A 19,819-nucleotide genomic window follows, 5' to 3' on the forward strand; every position below is an offset into this window, starting at 1 on the left:
CAAGCATGCTTGGTGGTCTCAAACCAACTCACACAAATCCCAACCCTAGGGTTAAGGATCCATGATGCTATGATCCTTGAGGCAAATGCAAATGAACAATGATCTGATGCCATGAGGGATCTTAGGGTCGAAATTAGGGTCTTACAGATGCCCCTATTTAAGGTCATTCTAGCCGGAGATATGAAGGTTAAAATCTTCGTCTCGACGAGGTAAAATGGGCTTAAATAATAACAAAGAGACGAATTTTGGTTCCTAAGAGACCTCATGATGCAGATGTATGCATGCAAAAGTTAATACTCTGTGGGGATATATGGCCACAAAGAAGAAAAGAAATCAGGAGAAACTGAAAGTCCGCGGGAGTATAATACATTCCATAAGGAAAACTCACTGGGAGACAGAGACTCTAAGGGGATAAAGGGAATTAAAGTGGGTGAACAGGTCACGACCTGAAGACTCGCTGGGAGACACGAGGGGATTTCACGAAAATAAATCAATGGAGAGACTCGAGCTGACGCAAAGATGCATGTATTGGGGAATATGCCAATACAGCAAAACTATCCATAAAGGATACTTTAGATAAAAATCCGGACTCAGGTGGGGATGTCCATAAAGGACTCAGCTAAGGAAGAAAGAAATGAGGTATTACCGGTTACTGGGTAATAAACTGAAAGGAACATGTGATCAAATACACCGGTATAAGGGTGAGAGAACAACACGCTCAGGGAGAAAGAATATCTAAGACCGGTATAAGGGTGAGAGATACCAATCGTCCAAAACATATGAGGAAAATATAAAAGGTATATTTCAACTCAGGAAAGTCTGACTCCACAGGGGACAAAAGTCATAATAGGGAGCAGAAGGAAGGAACACCAGGGATACCGGTTACTGGGCATATAATAGGTGACCAACCAGGCGTGAATTGGGAACATCCAAGACACTCATCATCCGAAAAGAGGGCTGAAAAAGCAAACTCGATTACAGGATGGGCATTCGATTTCATAAGGAAATACGAATCTTACTCAACTGGGGAAGAAAAATACCTCGACTGAAGAGCGCATGAGATATATTATCAATTACCGTCAGAACATAGATAACATACTCGCATGGAAGATTATCCACAACCGGTTACTGGGTTAATAAAGGATAAATCAACTGAAAAAAAAGACATCGGGATACCGGCTACTGGGTATAAAATGATGACCAATCCAAAGGAGAAACGATCATTACCAAACAAGGGTAACTGAAAGATGACTCGCGGGGGATACATTGACAAAAGCAATGATCCAGGAGATATATCACCGGTTACTGGGTGGGACACTAAAAAATGAAGAAATATCAATACCGAATATTGGATAAAGATAACCAACAAAGAGGGTATTACATCTACCGACTACTGGGTAGAAAACCACAGAAATAGGACTTACAACTACCGGTTACTAGGTAGAAAGCCACAAGATCCGCTGGGAAGTGAATGAACAATTACTGTTTATTGAGCAATTGATCACCTGAACCGCATGAAATTTCAGGGGAAATAACAAGAAAGGGGTCAATCTAGGAACAAACTAGAGAGACACAATGAAACAAGACTCAACCCAAGGAGGATATAACTCAGGGGAGTAATTCCTTCCCAATACATATTTAGGGAGGAAACCGAAATAATTATCATCCACGAGAATATAACTCAATGGGGAATATAGAAGGAAAGATAGATACTTTCTGCCTATGAGGCTGACTCTAAATGGAGAGATCAGACACAAACATCTGCTTAGGGAAGAATATTTCACCAATAGAGGGAGATAACAAGTAAAGATATATGGCAAAAGATGCAACATGAATATCTGAATGCTATGATTATGCATGTATATGCGTGGTTTATGTATGATAAATGTTGACAAACAAACATATCTAACACAAACAGGTCCAAGAAACAATGGACAGACATCCGGTATAACATCTCAAAAGAGACGAGCCAGGCCCACAGGAGAAATCCAATCTGGAGGGGAGCATCATATGTCGGGAGACATAAATTGCAACCGGGGATCAAGCAAAGCCACTGTCGGGGATCAAGACCACCGTTGGGGATTGGAGACTGCTGTTGGGGTTCAAGAAGAGGTCACAGCTACCAACTACCGGGGATCTTCCAACAGTTCTCGGGAATATGCAGATATAACCATAATATCCAACATGGATGAACTCTCCTTGGGATCTCATCGGGGGATAATGAGAAATTCTGTGGGGAACAACCACCAAATAGAAACACATTAATCAAGCATTCTCTTCTCACTGCTGAGGAAACATCTCTGCAACCGAGAGAAGGAAAGAACCGCTCCGCTGGGGAAAGCTATAGAGTCACCGCCAAGGATTTGCTGCCGAATAGACAAAAGATCAGATGTAGAGGAGGCTCTAACGGGGGCTCAACACGGATAAGATTCCTTCGTAGAATAAACTCTATTGGGGAACTTATCAAGGGATGACATGGAACTCTGTGGGGAACAACCACTAAACAGGAATTCCCATAATAAAAATATTTCCTCTTATCTACTTGAGAGACATCTATGCTAGGAGGAAAGAGAACCAATGCTCCACTGGGGAAGGAAACGAACATCTTCAACACCAACTCTGCCTAGGGGTAGTTATCCAAAACAAATATCAGACTCTGATCAGACGACTTCAATGGGGAAGACTGAAGGCGACCCAACTGGGGAAAGTCTATTATTGAGAACCCTACTAGGGATGAGCTGTAGACGAACCTGCCAGGGAGAAGCTACAAGTCAACCTGCTGAGGATTTCCACTCATGCTGGGAATTCCTGCTCATACTGCGGGAGATTTCCATTTATGCCGAGGGAAAGTCCAACTTTCTCGAAAATAGATAACATATCAATTTTTTTTATCAATCTATAAGGGATTTTAGGTCAGCCCGCTCAAGGGATGACAACCATATAATTGATAAAAGCAAAAATTCTAAGCTCAGACTCATTGGGGATCTGAGGGGAATTGGTGGTGTATCCCCTCTCGCTATGCTCACTTGGGAGACAACCTGAAAGACGATGGAAAGGATACAAATATGCCAGAAGATGAACAAATGCCTTACCCTTTTGGAGATCATACTATCCTTGGGAGAGCACTGAAGACAATTACTGTTATCTTTTCAGTCATTGTGAATGTTCACTTTTGTTTAAAAACAGTTTTATAAAACTTTATTTGTTTAAAACAATGATATTTATCAATTAAAACATGCAAATATTTGTTAAACAGAAACAAATAAGAGTGCAAAGAATTGGATAAAGGCTCAAATTTATTTGATAGAATGGTAGTTCGTCAATGGCGGGACTCCATGGATCTTTACAAATTTGAAGTTGGTGATATATATTGGAAAAAGGGCTACATTGAACATAATGACCATTTCTCCACCAACTCTGAATCCAATGTATTTGAAGCATCAGTTGACGATGACTGAGCGAGAATCTCTGACAGATGACAGTTTGAAGAACAAAGTCTTGTCAGGATGCAGTTACTTGCCAAATCCCTAATTATTGCCTAGATTTCCCAAGGATGAGGTACTCAATCTAGCGGGATATATATATATATATATATATATATATATATATATATATATATATATTCATTTTTTTCATGTCTCTAACTTTTGCCTGGACCGCCCTTTCGGGTTTTCAATCCACCGAGACGCTCATTTTTGCCTAAGTCGCCCTTTCGGGTTTTCAACTTAGTGAGCTATTCTGTTTTTAATTTAGGCGAAGTATTTCTTGACTGCATCTGAATTCACAGGACGAGTGAAATCCTCCCCATCCATAGTTGTAAGTATCAAAGCACCTCCTGAAAAGGCTCTCTTGACAACGTGTGGACCTTCATAGTTTGGAGTCCACTTGCCTCTGGAATCGGGCGCGAAAGACAAAACTTTCTTGAGCACGAGGTCACCTTCTCGAAACGCACGAGGCTTGACCTTCTTATCAAAGGCTTTCTTCATCCTTTGTTGATACAACTGACCATGACACATGGCAGTCAATCTCTTCTCTTCAATCAAATTTAGTTGGTCATAACGACTCTGAACCCATTTAGCCTCAGTCAACTTGGCTTCCATCAAGACTCTCATTGATGGGATCTCAACCTCCACGGGGAGCATAACCTCCATGCCATATACAAGAGAGAAAGGGGTTGCCCCTGTTGAAGTGCGGACAAATGTATGATAACCATGCAAGGCAATTGGGAGCATCTCATGCCAATCTTTGTACGTAAGAACCATCTTCTGGATAATCTTCTTGATGTTCTTATTAGAAGCTTCAACAACCCCATTCATCTTGGGTCTATAAGGAGAAGAATTATGATGTGCAATCTTGAACTCACTACACAACTCATTCATCATCTTGTTCTTCAAGTTAGATCCATTCTCAGTAATGATCTTGTCTGGCACACCATAACGGCATATGAGTTGATTCTTGATAAACTTCACAACCACCTGTAAGACCCCAATTTTGGGCCCTAAGATCCCTCATGGCCCATATCATATCATATCATGGCATCAAGGATCATTGCATGCCTTTGTCCCCTCCTAGTGGGTAGGTTGCCTTGTGGGCTGATTTCTTGATCACCAAGCATACTTTGCATTTGTATGTCTTTGCTTTTCATATGTTTATTAACCAAAAAGTACAAAAATATTGTCAGTCTAACCTTGTTGCTTGCAGTTGAAGCAATCATCAGAAATTAGGTCAAAGTCAGTCAACAGTCAGTCAAAGCAATGGATGGTGGCCATTCTTGCAGAATTTGGACACCATGATCAATAATCAAGAGTTCATACATCTTGGGACATCATTTGAAATCAAGTTCTCAAGGAATTAGGGTTTGGAATCCATCAGAAGTGCTCCAATCATCCAAAACCCTAGAAAAGTCAAACTTGGTCAACTGTTGATTTAATCAAGGATTTGATGGATAGAATTGATTTGAAGAAGCTCATTCATGCTTGTACAAGCCTCATCTATCATGTTCAACCTCATCATGGAAGAAAATCAAGTCAAACAGAAAATTTCCAGAAATAGAAAGTGGACCTGTAATTTCAACTGCCAAAAATGGAAACTTCTTGATCCTCAACTTGCATCATGATACAAGCTTCAAATTAATTTTTGCCCAACATGAAAGTTGAAGATCTTGTTCTCCCATTTTCAAAAAGTCCAAGAACTCTCAAATCCCATGTGTGGTTGTCAAGATATGATCAATTCAATTTCAGAAATTTGTGAACTTCAAAGAGCCATAACTCATGAACCATAAGGCCAAATTTGGTGGGGTTTTTTCCTACAAACCACATTTTCCCTCCTCTTTCCAAAAATATAAATTTCATTCATCAAAACCTTGCCAATCAAAATGGCATTTTTGGACCTATTTCATTTAAAATCAAGTTTGACTCATAGTTGACTTTTTGATTCTTTGACTTTTTCTCACTTTGGCCAATTGGGATTTGTTTCATATCATATTTGAAACTTGCTCCAAGCCTAAAATCATGCTCATACCATTACCATACCTCATTTTGCCCAAAGATACAAACTTGGCATTTTTTGCAAATTGGAATCAAAAGAGTAAGACAGGTACAGCATTCAAAAGTAGACCACAAACAGCAATTGGCAAAGTCTGTATACAGCCTGTCCAAGCCCAAACTTGCGCAGATTTCACACCTCCACTTCATTTGTACAAGATTGGCAATTTTGGCAAAAAGCTTCACTCAAACAAAACCGTGCTAGCAACTCAAGTGCAGACTAAAAACAGCAAATGTCTTGGTTATGTGCAGCCTGTTGAGGCCCAATTCGACCAGGGTTTTGCACCCTCCATTTCCATACTTTCCAAATTAGCAAAATGCAAAAATGCTTCATTTTAACAAAACCAGTTTAGCACTTGTTAAACCAACCTTAAACAGACAATATAAGCAACCTTTTCTGCTCAGTTGGAAACCCTAGAGAATCACAGCAGCGCAGCAGAATTCCTCACTCTCTCACTTTTGCATTTTTACTCTTCTTGCAAATTTCTGTCAAATCCTCCAAACCCTCGAGCTTCCTCTTGTTTTTCTCCATCATCCATTATCAACATTGAGCTTGTTCCAACCACAAAATCACAGCTGGACTGCCATTTTCTAACTCTGTTCTTCGAAGGACCAGTCATGGTGAAATCAAGATGTGGAAGTCTCAAGCAAGTTTGAGCTGAAATCCTTCAAGGTTCCTTCATTTCCGAGCATAGTAGACCTCTGTTGGAGATTGCATCGCTTAAAACACAACTGTTGCTCGATTTTCTTCACAACCAAGTAAGGATTCGACCTCAATAATTTGCTATGCTATGCCTTGCTTATGATAGTTTAATGTATGCTGATTCTAATGAATATTAGTTTGCTTGGAATGATCGACTATGCTGTGTGAAAACTGAATTTCATTGTTTATGCTCAAATGAGTTTCTGCTCGATTTGCTTTACCCATGTTGAGTTAGAGAAAATGGATACCATACTTGTGTCTTATGTGGTCTGCTGATGCTGTTGATGTGCTTGCCATGGATTTCTGGGCATTTTGATTTTTGCTCATGTCTTGAAGATGATGATGCCTGCTGCTGTTTTAAACCATTTAACCTGCCCAGAAAATGCACTTGTTTCGTGTTTGGTTTATTGTTGTGTGGATGGTGCATGAACATTGTTGTTCCATTACCTGGCTGTTTGCATAATTTTGTTTGAGATTGGTCTTTCCATGGTGATGAACGTGAATATGCCCTGCTGTTCCAAAACCTTGTATTTTTTCCAGAAATCCAGTTCATGTATGCATAGGTGTTGATTGTTGTTGTTGTTTGTGATTACATGAACCTTTTTCACTGCCATGTCGGTTAAATTTCGCATGATGATGATGAACCAAGTGATGTTGCATTGCTGTTAAACCCTAAGTTGCTTGAAGCTTAAACCCTAGCCTTTTTCTCCAGAACAATGAACATCGATTGGCTGTTGTTGTTGTTTGCTACTGTTCCATTCAAAAGCAACCAATGAAAACATTTTATTTCTCTGCATGAAACACCGCGTTTTGATAAATGATGCGGGTAATTTCAAAAATGCCATCGGTTGACCCTTGTTTGACCATATGCCATGCTATGTGTTTCATATTTTGTTCAATTATTCATCAAACTTCAACAATTCATTTCTCATTCATTATTCATCCAAAAATCATGAAAATTTTTCCATCATGTTCATAAATGTGTCTAGTATTTGATTATGATTTTTAATTAATTTTTCATTGGCTGGATTTTAATTGGTAATTGGTTTCCCAACATGTATGCATATTTGATACCCTTTGCCATTTCTTTTGTGAAATAATGATGATGCATCCTTTGGTCCTGAAATTTTTTGTGGTGAAACTAGACTCACTCATCTTCATTTTTGTATAAAGATTGTGCATTTATCATTTGTGGTTTGCTAGATGTGAATTTTTGAACTAGGGTGTGACAATTTGTGTCACACCAATGATATGCAAATGTATGATTTTTGTTCACATGTCTCCTGGCCTCCAAACAACTTGAAATTTTGCATGAATGATCTCTTACATGTCTAGTTTGTGTATGAATTATCTGGGAATTAATGATGCTGTTTTCCATTTATTTGAGAATTTTCTTCCATGCTTAGTCATTTGTTGACTTTTTGTGCTACATGTTGCCAAATCTTTTGTGAAATTCTCAAATCATATTGTATGACCATGAACTTTCATATGTGATAACTAGACATCTTGAGCTTTGCATTGGTGTTAATCTCATTCATTTCTCTTCTGTTTTCAATTTTATATGATTTTTTGAAGTTGACCCATGTTTGTTGACCTTCATTGTGCATGCTTGAATTTGTGTTGACTTCTTGATTTTAATTGATTGCCTTCCTCTCATCCAAATGCCATGAAATTTGACATGCTTACCATGCTAGATGTTAGGATTGAGTGTGATTTATTTGATAATTTTTGAGAATGTTTGGGTTGACTTTTGAATGAAGTCTTGCTGTTGACCTATTTGTGCTTCTTATTGCCATGCTTTGCATTCTTTTGTGTATGAAATGACAGTGATGCATGATTTGATTGTGAATCCAATTGAAATAGCTTCTTAAATGTTTGAATATGAATTGGGTTGACTTTCCTTTGCTGTTTGACTTTTTCCTTTCATCTTTGACCCTAGGCTAGTCCTAGTGGTCTTTTGAGCTTACAATTGAGCTATTGTTTCAGGTTAAGCACCAATGCCTCAAAGGTCATTCAAATTTGATTGAGTTGGATTGTATATATCATGTACTAACTCTTGTTTTGTAGGTGGGACTCATATGAGTTTGGCTTTGTGCCTTGGCACCTCTGTTTATGGTTGACTGTTGTTTATCCATTGCTTTTGGTTTTGACTGTTGACTTGTTTACTAATAAGTTTGACTTTTTCAGGTACTTTAGTTGCCTAAAGTTCTTTGAACTTGCTTGCTTTGCTATTTAGCATTTGCTTTGAGGTATAATTACTTCTTCTTCATGTAGTCTGGAGACCCGGTCTGTTATTTGACCGGGCAAACTGTCTGAAGTCCTCCTTAAGAGGCAATGCCTGTGTGTGTTTAAAATTGTCCCAAGCAGGAAAAGTCCTTCAAGCAAGGCAATTGGTGGAAGGTAGGGATAAGTAATCTATCCCCCACTATTCAGTGTGTCCTCTCTTTGCTCCCATTACATGGTTGAAGCATTGAGATAAAAACCCAAGATCTAATCGAGTCAATAATGGGGAAAGAGTTCCATCTTTCTGAACTCCCCCACCTTCTATTATTTGATGCTCTCCCTGATTAGGGATAGAAGCAATGAGGCACACCCCTCATCTCCTATTCATCTGCTTCACCTTAGCCTCTCAATGGCAAGGTTAAGAGCGACTCTTACCCATTACAGTGGACTTTCATAGTCAAACCCTCTTGTGTGAGCCCCTTTGTTTGGCTATAGAGTGTGATGTTTGATATTCATTGATTGATCTGATTGCTTCATGTGCACTTGTTTGCCTGTATGTTATGCATTTATCATCATCATCAATTGCCATTAGTGCATGATCATATCATTTGTCTGTGTGACATTTATTATTGATTGTTTGCCCATTGAGGACAATTGTAAGTCCATTGCTTTGGCATTTGCTCCTATGATATGGAAGGATAGAGTGTAAGACCTCATTGGTCACTCATATCTTCTGTTTATCTGTTTGTATGTGAGGATACAGTTATAAGTCCCTGTAAGTTGGCATCTATTTTCCTGTGATCATGATTTGTTTTGTTTGTTTGTGAGGATACAGTTATAAGTCCCTGTAAGTTGGCATCTGTTTTCCTGTGATCATGAGTTGGTTTATCTGTTTGTATGTGAGGTTGCAATTATAAGTCCCTGTAAGTTGGCATTTGCTTTCCTGTGATCATGTTGCATTGTTTGATTGTATGTGAGGATACAACTGTAAGTCCCTGCAAGTTGGCATTTGTATTCCTAGGACCATACTGTGGAGGTTAGAGTAAGCCCAGACAGATTGGCATCTGACATCCATGTCTTGCTTTTGTTTGTTTATGTGAGGTTGCAACTGTAAGTCCCTGCTAGTTGGCATTTGCTTTCCTATGATCATATGTTGGATATTGGTATAAGTCCAGACAGATTGGCATCCGGTATCCAAGTTTCATTTTGTTTTAGGAGATTAGTGTAAGACCATTGAGTGGCTTCTGATATCCTGTGCTGTTTTAGGAGACTGGTGTAAATCCATCTATTGGTATCCGGTATCCGCCTTTTATTTCTTTGTTTGAGGAGATTAGTGTAAGACCATTGAGTGGCATCTGACATCCAGTTTTGTTTTTAGGAGATTGGTATAAGACCAGTGATTGGCATCCGATATCCGCTTTTGTTGACTTTCTTGTTTGTTTGTTATTATCCATTGCCATTCCAAAGGACACACTTGAATCATCTGCTATATGGTTTCAAGAAGTGAACCTTCTAAGAAGTTTTATAATCCATACCCATCCATTCATCCTCATTATGTCCTAAACCTTTTCACACTTTGATTTCAAACTTGACATAGATATTGTGCAAACATCTTCATGTTTTCAAATCAAAAACCTGGACCCAAGTCCTTGACTTTTTTCAAACTCATTTCATAATACTTCTTTCAAATCAATCTTAATCATACTCTGACTTCACTTTTCATAATCACAATCAATTAACATCACTCATTCACTTGTTTTGGCTCTGTCCATTGTTAATCTTTTCACATTAGCCATAGGTTTCAATTATCTTTGTGGTTGATGTAAATCTTGCCTATCCTTAGTGAGTCGACAGTAAGACTTCCGTACTTCAAACAGGGCTAACCCCTCTAGTACGTCGAAGCTATCCTCACATGGTGGATGTTGGTCTTGGTCGAGTTTTCTCCCATTGATAATGAAAAGCCTCAGTGCTTGTGTTTAAAACTGAATCCACCAACTTTTTGGAAATCTTTTAGCCGAACTACGGCGTTTTGATCCTTACCTTTGATGGAAGGTACGTAGGCAGCGGGTTCATCCGTTCGAACACAAAAATAAATAAAACCCAATAACACAAAAATAACTAACTTGTACATTCTTCTCTCATCATCCCAATCATGTTTGCACAATATTTTTGTCATAACAAATAACAATTTAGCACAACAAGTGTGAAAAGGGCTCCCTAGGAGTACCTAGGACGTAGTGGGTGCCTAACACCTTCCCATTGCGTAATTTACCCCTTACCCAGAATCTCTGATCTTTTTATTAGTTTTCTACGTGTAAAACTTCTTAGGCTTTTGTTCGCTTTTTAGCTAGTCCTTTGGATAAATAAAAGTGCGGTGGCGACTCGAAATTTTCAATGTATCTCATAGCTTATGGTTTAATCGATAGATCATATAGCGACGAATACACCGCTACACCACCTGCCAGGTCACATTTGCATATGACGTCGCTTCAACCCACCTGGTGAAGTAATCAATTGCTACGAGAATAAAATGGTGACCTTTCGACGCCTTTGGCTCTATCATGCCAATCATGTCAATTCCCCACATGGAGAAAGGCCATGGTGAGGAAATAACATTCAGAAGTGTCGGGGGAATATGAATCTTATCTGCATAAATCTGACACTTATGGCATTTCTTCACATATTTACAGCAGTCAGACTCCATTGTCAATCAATAGTAGCCCGCTATTAACATCTTCTTTGCCATGGCATATCCATTTGAATGAGTACCAAATGAACCCACATGGACTTCAGCCATTAACAGGTTTGCTTCGTGTCTATCCACGCATCTGAGCAGAACCATGTCAAAATTCCTCTTATAAAGCACATCGCCATTGAGCTAAAAACTTCCAGATAATCTCCTCAAAGTCTTCTTGTATTTAACAGATGCCCCCGGCGGATAAATCTGACTTTGGAGGAAACACTTAATATCATAATACCATGGCTTATCATCTTTTACTTCTTCAAATGCAAATACATGAGCTGGTCTATCCAAGCGCATCACAATAATATTGGGGATTTCATTCCAGAATTTCACCACAATCATCGAAGCAAGCGTAGCAAGAGCATCTGCCATCCGATTCTCATCTCTAGGAATATGATGGAAGTCAACCTTGGTAAAGAAAGTTGAAATCCTCCTCGCATAATCTCTATAAGGGATGAGGCCAGGCTGATTCGTCTCCCATTCACCCTTAATCTGATTGACAACAAGGGCCGAATCACCATAAACATAAAGACGCTTGATCCTAAGATCAATACACTCTTTCAATCCCATAATACATGCCTCATACTCCGCCATATTGTTCGTGCATTTGAAAGTTAGCCTTGCTGTAAAAGGAAAATGTGTGCCCTGAGGCGTAATAATCACTGCCCCAATACCATTTCCATATTGATTAACAGCGCCATCGAACACCATGCCCCATCGGGAACTAGGCTCTGGCCCTTCATCGGGTGCAGGCTCTTCGCAATCTTTCATCTTCAAATACAAAATCTCCTCATCAGGGAAGTCGTACTGAACAGACTGATAATCCTCAATTGGTTGATGTGCCAAGTGTGTAGCACCTCAAATTTGCACCTATCATTGTACATACATTTTCATATTAAGTCATAGCATATCATGATCCATGGCATAGCATTGCATTGTCCCCAGTTGCCTCAAGAGCAAGCAAGTCAAGAATTAGGTCAAACTGATCAGGAGATCAGTCAACCAAGCAAGCAAGGGTGTTTCTCAAGGAGCCAAGGCCCTAGGGTTTGTCCAACGAGTTCACATATCTTGGAGGTCCATTTGAAGTGTTCAAGTCAAGGGTTGGATGTTCAGAAGCCATCAGTTCATGCACAGATAGTCAAAAACCCTAGAAAGTCAAAGTTGGTCAACTGTGGTTGATTTTGATAGTTTTGATGGATGGATTTGGTTTGAGAGAGCTTATTCATGTCCCAATAGGCCTCATATATCATGGCAATCAATATCATTGAAGAATTTGAAGCTAATCAGAAAATTTCCAAAAATAGAAACTGGACCTGTAATTTTAACTGCCAAAAATGGAAACTTCTTGATCTTAAACTTACATCATGATACAAGCTTCAAATAAATTTTTGCCCAACAGGAAAGTTGAAGATCTTGTTCTCCCATTTTCAAAAAGTCCAAGAACTCCCAAATCCCATGAATGGTTTGCAAGATATGATCATTTCATTTTCACTTTTTTTGAACTTCAACAAGCCATATCTCATGAACCAAAAGGCCAAATTTGGTGGGGTTTTTTCCTACAAACCACATTTGTTCCCCTCTTTCCAAAAATATAAACATCATGTACCAAAACCTTGCCAATCAAAATGGCATTTTTTGACTTGTTCCATTTAAAATTCAAGTGGACCAAGAGTTGACTTTTTGAATTAAAGGTTTTCACTCACTTTGGCCAATTGGGATTCATTTAAATTGATATTTGAAACATGTTCCAAGCCCAAATTCGGACAGAACCTACACCCTCCTTTCCATTTGGTAAAAACTTAGCAAATGTCCAATTTGGTTCTTTTGGGATAATGATGATTAGCATTTTGATTAGCAAACTTAAAACAGAAGATAAATAGTTCATTTTCTGCAGAAATGAACCCTAGTAGCAGCCTCCAACTCACAGAAAAACTGTCATTCTCTCTCATTTTCGATTTGGCACACTTTGAAAATTTCTGCTCAAAACTTCAAAACCCTCGAGCACCCTTTGTATTTTCATCATCTGGCCAACATTGTAAGCTCATTTCCAGCATGAAATCTCAACTGTAGCTGCATTCTCAAGGTCTGTTTCTCCAAGATATTTCCATGGCAAGTTTTGATTCAAGATCGATTTGGGTCGGTTGAGCTGAGTTCCTTCAAGCAGTCACCATTATTAACCATCATCTTCCTCTGTATCGAGCTATATCACCCAAATAACCACTGCATCTCAAGTTTCTTCAAATCCAAGTAAGATTTCGAGTTCTTCTTTTCTCAAAATTTTTCTATGCCATGTGTAGTCCTTGCCTTGCTGAATATGATGAACCTTGTATCACTTAAAATGGTTGAGTCATATGAGAGAAATCTGGTTTTTAATTTTTGCATCCAAACATGTTTTTGCTTGTTGTTTGTTTGTTAGCCCGAGTTAGGGTATATGAGTGCTGGATTTGTCATGTGTATGGTCTAATGCTTCTATTGATATGCTCATTATTCATTTTTGAAAGTTTGTGTTCTTGAGCAAAGTTGGATGTTGTTTTGATTTCTGCTCGATTCAGGATATATGTGATGTTTTGATGGAAATTGGTGTTGGATTGCTACTTGCCATGCTTGTATGAACATGTCTGCGTATTTAATCTGTCATTCTGGGAAAAATTTTTGGAAACACGAATTGGGGATGATGAACCTTCATCTTGCAGCCCAGAAACCCTAAACTCACAATGCCATGCCCAGTTTCTGCTTCCATTTCACGTGTGTGCGTGATATTTCACTGTTCCATTGGAACTGGCCAATGGGAACATTTCCCTGGCCGTGAGCAAAACGCGGCGTTTTGCTAAATGAAGCTCAGAATTACATCTTTGCCATTCTCCATTTAATTAATCCATGTTATTTCATTTTAATTTCAATAAATATTTCATTTGTTCACTCAACTTGCAAAAATCATTTCTCATTCATCTCAATTCCAAATCCAGTGGGGTTTTTTGCATCATGATCATGAGATTGTCTAGTTTTTTATCATTATTTTTGATGATTTTTTGGATCATTGGTTTTTAAATGGCCTTAGGATTTGTGTAATGTGACCAAAAATTGTACCTCTTGCCATTTCTCTTGTGAAATAATCATGTTGCATCCATTTGATCTGAAAATTTTTGTGGTTATTCTACACTCATCCATGCTTATTTTGGTGTAAATATCATGATTTTATCATATGTGGTTTGTGTGATATGAATTTTTGAAGTAAGGTGTTACATTTGGTGTCACACCATGAATGTGCATTTCCATGAATTTTGTTGACATGCTTCCTGGCCTCCAATTGACCCCAAATTTTGCATGATCCATCTCTTATATGTCTAGTATGTGTGTGAATTTTCTTGGATTTAATCATGCCATTTCCTATTTGTTTGTGATTTTTCTTCCCTGCCTGGTCAAATGTTGACTTTATGTGATACCTCTTGCCATTTCATTTCGGAAATTCTCACATCTTATTGTATGATCATGAAATTTTACATGTGCATACTAGACATCTTGAGCTTTGCATTGGTGTTGATCCCATCCATTTCTCATCTGTTTTCATTTAGTTATGATTTTTTGAAGATGACACATGTTTGGTTGACTTCTTTGTGCACACTTGAAATTGTGTTGACTTCCTGATTTTAATTGACTATCCTCCCATGATTCAATTGAGCTGAAATTTCGTATGCATGCTATGTTATGGATTGTGATTGAGTATGAATTATCTCATAATTTTTGGAATTGATTATGTTTGCTTTTGAGCTTGGTCTTGCTGTTGACCTTTTGTATGCTTCCTTTTGCCATGTTTTGACTTCTTTGGTCTATGAAATGACAATGATGCATAATATGAGCTTGAAACCAATTGTGTTTGCTTCTTAAATGCTTGAACTTGACTTTGGTTGACTATTTGTTTGCTGTTTTGACTTTCCCTTTTGTTTTTGACCCTAGGCTTGTCCTAGTGGTCTTTTGGACTTATGATTGAGTTCATGTTTCAGGTTAAGCAACAATGCCTCAAAGATCATACAAATTTGATTGAGTTTGATTACATATCATATGCTAACCTCTGTTTTGTAGGTGGTATGACTCATATGGTTTGAGTATTGTGCTTTGCACATTGGCCCCTCTGTGTTGACTTTTGTTTACCAATTCCTTTTGCTTTAAACTGTTGAGCTGTATACTGATTAGTTTGACTATTTCAGGTACCCTTAGTTGCTTAAGTTCTTTGAACTTGCTTTGCTTTGCTATTTAGCAATTTGCTTGAGGTATAATTCCTTTTTCTTCATGTAGTCTGGAGACCCGGCCTGTTATTTGGCCGGGCAAACTGTCTGAAGTCCTCCTTAAGAGGCAATGCTTGTGTATGTTTAAATTGTCCTTGTATAGAGTCAAAGACCTCCTAAGTGAAGAGGCAATTGGCAGAACCCAAGGGATAAGCAACCTATCCCCTGCTATTCAGTGTGTCTTCTGTTTTGCTCACACCATTGTGTTGATGCATTACAGATAAAAACCCAAGATCTTGTGCAATTGCACAGTTGAGTCAGTATCTAATGTGTAGAAGGGTTCCCACTTTCTGAACCCACACATTCTTGTCAAGTGCTCTCCCAGGCCAGGGATAGAAGCAATGAGGCACACCCCTCATCTCCTTTCATCTGCTTCACCTTAGCCCCTCAATGGCAAGGTTAAGAGCAACACTCACCCCATTCCAGAGGTTTGTTTGTTGAGGTTGATGTGACCCCTCGACTAAAACCTAACCCATGTTTGAGCCCCCTTGTTGGTGTGTTTACTTTATGCTGTATGTGTTTGTGTGTGCTTATGAGGTGTGATCATATCCCCTAGGTTGTTAGACTCCGCGTAGTCTCGTTTGCATGTCAATTAAGGTAGCACGGTTCCTTCGTATAGGACTTCCTTTCTTGCTTATTGCTTTCTTAAAACACAAACAAACACCATCCCCTCTTAAGGATACGTTCATTCCTTCTACTACAGGTGAGTAAGTCTCCAAAGGTCGAGCATCAGGTAGATTGTGCAGTGATGTTGTCCATTTAAAAAACACAAACCAACAGTAATTGTCTAGCCGAACTACGGCAACTCTGATTCTCATGTTCAGATGAGATACGTAGGCACGAGATGCGATGTCTTGTCGAGTTTGACTAACGACTAACACTAATTCTTTTCTCTCGCCCTCGTTGCGATTGAGACCTCCCCTTTCTCTTGCCCTAGTTGCAATCGAGACCCTTGCTTCTTGTGCAAGCCGTGTCTAGGATAGGTTGGCCCTTGTGCCATTTAGCTAGAAACCTTAACTTAGGGTTGACCTTGCATGACAACATCTAGGCTCGAGTCGTAGTCTCCCTAGAGTTGTGTCTCCCTCTGTTATCTGGTTAGGCTAGATCCTTTATCCCTGCGTAGGGGAACTACATCGCCCTGATCTTCATACCAGATGAAGTATGTAAGCAGGAGATTGAGCTGATCTCTCCGGGCGCCTTTTTTTTTCTTTTTGTGTGCGTTGTCTGACAGTTGCTAGGCTCGAGTGCCTGACTCCTTAGCAATTTGTTGTCTGTTTGTTTGAGTGTGTGCTTGACAGTTATAGGCTCGAGTCCCCGACTCCCTATTAACTTGTTGTGTTGTTGTGTGCATGGAAGCTGATGTAAGTCCATCGAGTGGCATTTGGGTTCCAGTGTGGGTGTGTTTAGGTTCGGATGCTGACATAAGTCCAGTGATTGGTAGTCGGGCTCCACGTTTGCCTTTGCCTGTGTTTGTTTGTGTGCGTGTTAGCCGAGCTACGAATGCTCTGATTCTTCTCTCGTCCGAGAAGATACGTATGCATAGGATGCGACATCCTAGCGAGCATGTGTCGTTTCCCCAGTCCGAACTACTTCGACTCTGATGTCTATGCCTGATAGACTAAGTAGGCCCAGGATACGATATCCTGCCGAGTCAGTTTCAGTCAGTTTCTTTTGTCTCTTTCAGCCAGTGTGTGTGTGTTTGAGCAGTGTTTTAGCAACCATTTTTCCTTCCTTTTGTGCGTGGATCCCGTAGAGTACTACGGATGCGTAGGGGTGCTAATACCTTCCCTTCGCATAACCGACTCCCGAACCCATTCTCTTTGGTCGCGAGACCATGTTCTTTCCTAGGTTTACTTCGAGCGTTTCCTTTCCCTCTTTTGGGATAAATAACGCACGGTGGCGGCTCTGTTGTTTCATTCTTTTCCCGCCGGTTTTTCGCGTAATGCGACAGCTGGCGACTCTGCTGGGGATATAGAGAAGTTGACCTGTGCTGGTCCATCTTCCCTGAGCGAGTCTCTCCTAGCGCTCTCTAGGTTAGGGCTTTGGTTGCTATCTGCTGTTACTTATTGCATTCATGTTATTTATTGTTTGCATTTATTGTTTGCATTTATGTTTGCATGCATCATACTGTCATTGAGCTGTCTCCTGTGCAGGTGGTTCCTCTGTTTTGGGGTGGGTGTTCTGAGTGAGGCCCAATACCCAGGCCTGAGTATACACCTAGGATTAGCGTGGTCTCATGTATCTTCACATGTTGTACGACATGGTGAGGAGACATGTCACCACAGCCGGACGAGGTTCATTTGAGAGAGTCCTTCCGGGTGGAGTTATTCCGCTTAGGTCGGATTATCTCTTTTGGGCTATTGACTTCGGTGACCGTTCATTTCCCGGATCTTTGGTTTAGACGATCTCAGGAGAACTACAATGGCACACCCGAAAGGGCAAACCCATTGAGTATCTTTGCCCGATTGTCGAGACCATCGTCCGCCTTAGGATGACCTTGTTAGAATTCACCTGTGAGGGGAGGGTTTGATCTCTACAGATACGGTTTCTGCCAGTGGTACTGTGATGGTGACTTTGGTTCAGCCGAATTTATGGATATTTATTTCTGGGACGCCGGAGTTCTGTCCGTGGTTTATCAATGGGTTCCGTTTATTTCGGATCCCCGGGTTGAATTTGAGGGTACCTGTTCAGAGGATCTGACTGTCATCCGTTCAGTGGATGTTCCTGTGATGATAGTGATGTAATCTCCGGTTCCGTTTATTTCGGAACTCCCCAAGTCGGATTTATGGTGACTTAGTCCCGATGACTGTGACTGGTTCAGAGATTGGGTCTTCAGATGACTTGGTGGCACAAGGGCCTGCATTCATGCATTTGCATCATATCATCTCGCATTCATCTGCATTCAAATCATGTCTGTCCGTACTCAGGGCCCATTTTTTTAAAATTAAAACCCCGGTTGAGAGACATCTAGATGTCAAAATATTGTTGATAAAATTTTATCTGTCTCGATGAAACCGGAATCCAAGGACAGAATTTTCCTAGTACGGACAGACATTGCATGTGTGAGTCATACTAACCCATTTGCTGTTTTGTAGGTGTCAACCGGTGCGCATAGCTTGTTTGTTCGGATAACCTGCTGGGGGTCAACAAATTCAAGCCGATGGATCTTCCCAACGCCGACATCCTTGAACTGAAAGAGATGATGAGGGAGTTGTTCAGTGTTGTGCAAGGACTTGCCTTGGGGCAGAAAGCCATGTCTGAAAGATTGGAAAGGATTGAGAAATGGCTGATAGTGGAAAAAGTTCAGGAGAAGGCTCCGTCCTCCGAAGTGAACAAACCGTCTGGTACTGTAGCAAGGAAACCCTCCGACAGTGGTCCATTCAAGAAGAAGGTTGAGCCAGTTGGTGTGCCCGCAAAGAAAGAACGTGGTAAAGATCGTTATCACCCTTACGCTACCACTGTATCCACTATTGTCAGCAAATCACCTGTTCAACAGCAACAACTGCCACCTCAATAGAAGACACCGAGAGCTGAAAGCCAGGTGAAGAAGAAGAAAGAGGATCGTCAGTTTGAGGAACCACCCGTGACTTACGCCATTCTGTTCCAAAGGTTGATGGATCTTGCTTTAGTATGGCCAAGGATATTGATTCCCATAGAACAGCAGAAGAGGCCACCAAACTATGATGAGAATGCCAAATGCGAGTTTCACTCCGGGGCACCCGGACACAACATTGAGGGCTGTAGAGCTTTTAAGCATGTCGTCCAGGACATGGTGGACTCTGAGACCATTAACTTGGCCCAGATTATGAAGGGGGATGTCAACCCTGTGCCCAGAAAGGGTCCTGTAAAAGTCAAGATGGTGAAGAAGGCCAAGAAAGGATTGGAGATGACTGAGGAGGATCAGCTAAAGGTTCCAATGGCTATGGTCCCAAAACCTCTGGAGCAGGATGGAGTTTTCCCTGTTAGTGATAATTCTTGTGCGATCGTCACCATAGAGGGAAGTGCATGGATGAAAGACACGACCCAGAAGATGAAGGAAGTAGAAATGGACGATGTAAGGTGTGGAGCACCCCGTCTGGCAGTTGAAACCTTCCAGGTAGAGAAGGCCCTTGTTGCTGAGAAAGAGAAGAAGTTGTCCATTTCTTCTTATAAACAAGCTCTGGAAGTGGTGAAAAACAAAGAGGCGCAAGGCTGGGGAAGGATCATTGACATCGTGATAAAAGCAAACATGTTTGGGGTCGGTTATCAGCCGGGTCGAGAGTCGTCTAGACCAAATAGAGGATGTCGCCCACCATACACCTTCGTCAGTGCAGGGATGCTGGAT

The sequence above is a fragment of the Lathyrus oleraceus genome, chromosome 7, assembly GCF_024323335.1.
Source record: "Lathyrus oleraceus cultivar Zhongwan6 chromosome 7, CAAS_Psat_ZW6_1.0, whole genome shotgun sequence".
In the NCBI taxonomy this organism is placed as follows: domain Eukaryota; kingdom Viridiplantae; phylum Streptophyta; class Magnoliopsida; order Fabales; family Fabaceae; genus Lathyrus; species Lathyrus oleraceus.